This window comes from Mus pahari, chromosome 4 (assembly GCF_900095145.1).
Source record: "Mus pahari chromosome 4, PAHARI_EIJ_v1.1, whole genome shotgun sequence".
In the NCBI taxonomy this organism is placed as follows: Eukaryota; Metazoa; Chordata; class Mammalia; order Rodentia; family Muridae; genus Mus; species Mus pahari.
Window position 1 is genome coordinate 26,005,094 of NC_034593.1, and position 4,865 is coordinate 26,009,958.

Genomic DNA, 4,865 nt, shown 5'->3' on the forward strand with positions numbered 1-4,865 from the left:
AGTTTGAGGCCAGCCTGGTCTACAAAGTGAGCTCCAGGACAGCCAGGGCTACACAGAGAAACCCTGTCTCGAAAAAACCAAAAACAAACAAACAAACAAACAAACAAACAAACAAAAACAGTCCGCGGCTGTCAGTTGACAGTTCCAAGTCTTCAGGAGTCTACAGGCAGTCTGTCTCCTTCGAGTTTCCAGCTTGGAGCACTTAGCGGTCACCTGTGCTCCTTGTGGTCCTTCCACTATCAAAGCCAGCAGCACAACATCTCCTCTCCAAACTTCCTGCTCCTCTCTCCTTTCCTCCCCTTCCTCACTCAGTGTCTGATTCAGGGCACCAAGCACACTTAGTAAACGTCATTCTACTAAACTGGATCTCCAGCTCTCAGGAGTAGCCCAGGCTAGCCTGTACCACCCTGAATCCTCCAGTCTCATTCTCATTGGCACAGTGATGACTGTCAGGGTCTGTCACAGCCAGCTCTGCCCCTTTCTTATAAGGACCTTGTATGTCTATCATGGTCACTCAATCAGCCCACCTCAAGATTTCTGACTTATCAGCTCTGCAAATTCGCCTTATTATATAAAGTAGCAGTTACAAATTCCTTTGATAGGACATGAACTTCTATGGGGATGTGGGAGCACTTTGTATCTGACATGCAAAGGGACCACTCTTTGCCTAGGCTTCTCTTTTCCTACTTCCACGAATCTCCTCTCTCCTCCCACTGCACAAAACTGAACCAGTTCAGCCTTTCTCCCTCTATTCTCTCCAAAACTTTGCCCTTAACTAAACAAAATCCTCTCTAAAAAGTACACCTGTCAGGCACGTTGACAAAGCTGTTCCAAGAGTTTGGATGTGAGGTGACTCACTGAGACAGTTAGTGGCAGGTCCCCTGCCTATGCAGGACATTTTATTCCCTTCTGATCCTTGCTCAGGAAGGTGTGTGGAACAGTATTTCCTTTCCCTTTGTGACACTAATCTCGTGTCAGGCCTACGGAAGTGGGGCATCCATTCACCCAGTTGGCATTGCGCTGACTCCCTCTCTCATTTTATTACCTAGTTCAGCTTCATATTTAGATAGCTTCCTGCAAATGTGCTTGGTTCTTCAACACTGTCATGATAGTCTTCGGCTCTTTGATAAGAGAGGAGTGCTGGAATCTGCCATGATTTTTACCTTCAGACAATATCATGGGGACTTCGGATACGGCAATGTGGACCCCCTGAAGTTTGCCTTGGCACACACTGTAAGCAGATTTTGATGTTTTCCTATCTGTCTTAGTTGTAAGGCAGGACCATTCTATGACCATAGGTTTGGACAAATCTAGTTTTGTTATAGGCTGGGTTAGTTTATGGCAACATCTCAAATTCTGGATCATTCTGAGTGTCACCAAACACTGCTTCTGGAAGGGAAAGAATAAAGGGCTACTAGTTCAAAGGTCAAGTGAGCCTGTGCAGGACAGAGGTTACCCTGGAAGTGACATATGCCATAGGCTAGAGGACAGTGTCAGCTGCCACTCCTCAAATGCTAGCCAAGTCGTGTTTTTATTATTATTTGTTTGTTTGTTTGTTTGTTTGTTTTAAACAAGGTCTCTTATTGAACTGAAACTTGGAACTTGCAAGTAGGCTAGCTGGCTGGTCACTAACCCCCTGGGAACCTACCTGTCTGCTTTCCCAGTGTTAGGCTTATGTGTCACCATGCCAGGCATTCTTTATTTTGTTTTGTTATTGTCATTGTGTGGGTGCTATGGAATCAAATTCAGATCCTTTAGCGTTCAAGGAAAGCAGTTTACCAACTGTGCTATCTCCCCAGCTCCCGATGGTGCTTAAACAAAGCAAAACCCACTTCAAATCCCCAATATTTCCCAACACACACTGTTTGCTTTCCTGAGCTCAGTGGGTTTCTGGTTCCTTATAGGAGCCAAGGGAAGGGAGGAGAGGGAGCCAACAGTGTTCCTTAAACCTCCTCCCAGTGATGTGGTCTTGATGAGAATTCTTTTCTGAGTCAAGAGGACACAGCTCAGGCAGGGTTCTTGTAAATGTATTTGTTCAAGGTATTTACCAGATGACTTCCCGTGGATGGTGGGGGAAACCCCTAAGTAGATACATCCCTGTGGCTGCACAGCCTGAGGCTCCTTCCCCAGTCAACAACTGCAATGTGGATGGCTGACTTTGTGCCTCTGGGTTTGAAGTTCACACTGGAGTTTTGTTCTCTCTGTTTACTGTAGATACTTCGGATGTTGCAGTTTCTGAGGCTAATCACCTGTCTTTTTTGAGAGTCTTTCTACTACTTTCAAAAAAAAATCAAATAAGATTTAAAAACCTAGCATTCTAGAGCCAGTACTTGAATTAAGTCTGATAATTTCAACAAGACAGGTTCAGTTTCTGAGTGTGTGTGTGTGCTCCAACAATAAACAGATAAGTGAATCTTAAATTATTTATGCTCCCTGTGAACTTTCAGTTCTTAACAAATGCTGGCTCTTCCCCACCCAAGCCCTCTGCTCCTGGCTTCTACTGGTCTCCATACACACCTGGGTTCAGTGGGTTCTATAAATATTCATGAAGCACCTGGCATTGTGTGCCTAAGGTGCAAAGATAAAGACAGGAGAACACAGTGGCCCTTCCCTCCCAGAGTTTCCGGGCTGGCTGGGGAGCAGGTGTGAGGTGACCATCCAGTGTGACCCTAGCAGGTCTCAGGTCTCCCTATGGTGACCATCCAGTGTCATGCTAGCAGATCTCCCTTTGGGGCTCCAATGCTCTCCCCTGCTTCGTTATCCTTTTATGTTTTCTTTTCCCACTGTTGAATCTGGCCCCATACTTCTCTGATTTCCTATGGAACTTCCTGCTCAATATACATTCTTTGTCTTGTGTAGATTGTCAAGTACTCAAGGGCTAAGATCTTTTCTTAAGTGTCTCCACTGATTTCATATCACAAGCACAACAACAACAAAAAAGTTCTCATGATGGCCTCCAGTGCACTACATAGTTTGGTGTCTGCTTCATTTCTGAGTTCCTCTCATGGTTTAACCACAGAGAATTTTTGTTTCTAACATGTACTGAACCTTCTTTCTTTAAAAAAAATTTTTTTTATTAAGATTTGTTTATTTTATGTGTATTTGTGCTCTATCTGCATGTTCACCTGCATGCCAGAAGAGGGCATCAGATCCCATTACTGATGGTTGTGAGCTACCAGTTGGTTGCTGGGAATTAAAGTCAGGACCTTTGGAAGTGCAGCCAGCACTTTTAACCACGGAGCCATATCTTCAGTCCCTGAGTCTTATTTCTTGTCTCTATAATATCTTGTTCTGGGTGTTTGCATGGTTCTCAGTATTTCAACTTCTGTTGACCTTTTTTTTTTATTTTGGTAGTGATTTAAACTCTACCTAAGCTAAAAAGTGGTCTGGTATTCTGTACTCTATTTATCATTCTATGTATCTATGTATGTACATATGTATGTATGTATCAACTATCCATCTATCTATCATCTATCAACCATCTATCATCTCTTTATCTATCTATCTATCTATCTATCTATCTATCTATCTATCTATCTACTTAATCTATCATCTATCTATATACTTAACCTATCATCTATCTATCATCTATCTATATACCTAATCTATCATCTATCTATCTATCTATCTATTATCTATTTATCTAATCTGTCATCTATCATTTTGTCTTGTATTCATTCATCTATTCATCCACCCATCCATTCATCCATTCTTTCTTCTATCTACCTACTTGTTCATTTTAAGTAATTTATCCTGTTTTGACACATATTTAAGTGTCTGCTTTTATTATCTGCCTCCTTCCTATAGACTGTGAATTGAAGGCACATCCTGTGTTAAATCTCCAGTGACTAGAGCAGGTACTCATGCAAAGGAGGTAAATGGAAAATCTTTGTTTTCCCACATGACTGTTTTTGCTATGGCACACAATTGAGTATCGAGCACAAATTTATTTCCTCATAAAATACATATTCTCCTATAGAAGTTTGTGACAATCTCTGTTATTTTGAAACATCCTTTGCAATGTAAGACTGATGTTTTTGCTAGTGAAAGGAAAAATTATATAAATTCAAAGTTTGGAAATGTAAAATTAAAAGAGTAAGTTTCAAAAATTCAAAGACCCAGGGCTGGACACTGAAATACAAGCCCGGCCATAAAGATAAGGAAAAGAATGCAGGAACTGGGCTATCAGGCTAACTCCACAGCTATCTGGCAGGAAGGCACCCTCCTTGTTCACTGAGAATCATACATCAACCAGGTGACCAGCTGCCCCCAATAAACCTCAAGCCCTTTGGAATTTCCTGCCACCCACAGCCTTGGTGTGTTTAAGTGAGCCATATGTTACCAAGGACAGCTCTGCTGGAGAAGAGCTGTAAACCCCAACTCTCTTTGTGAACTCCCTCCTCCTCCCCCTTCCTTATGGATTTTCTTTTAAAAAGCCCTCAGTTAAAATGAAAAGAAATGAAATTTAGGGCCTAGGATTCATGTAACTTATGAGGTGTTTTGTTGTTTTGTGAACTTAGAAGCCTGACGCTGAGAATTTAAGGTTCAAATAATGTGAGACATAAAGGGTTCCTTTAATGTAAACTTAAAGACAGCCTGGGCTGCCTTGAAACCAGAATCAATTAATCACAGAGACAAGAGAGAGAGAAGCAGGAAAAGGAAGCTTAAAAGTGCCTGGAGTTGTAAATTACTCGGATGCATGGTCACTCTGATAAGTCCCAGAGTGGGTCCCTCTATTCTTCTGACTTGCTATGTTTGAATGAGCCAATCACTGGTGGCTGCACAAACTCTCCCTGCCCCCCCNACCCNAACCCTACAAAAACCCCTTACTTCTGAGGGACTGGGTCGACTCCTCTGTCTCCTGC

The 4,865-nt window shown here is 42.4% G+C and overlaps 1 protein-coding gene across 1 annotated transcript in view; it reads right to left on the reverse strand.

Moving 5' to 3' along the window:
• Slc7a14 (solute carrier family 7 member 14) overlaps positions 1–4,865 on the reverse strand; it is a 106,931-nt gene that overhangs the window by 62,636 nt on the left and 39,430 nt on the right. The gene's annotated exons all lie outside the window — the stretch shown is intronic.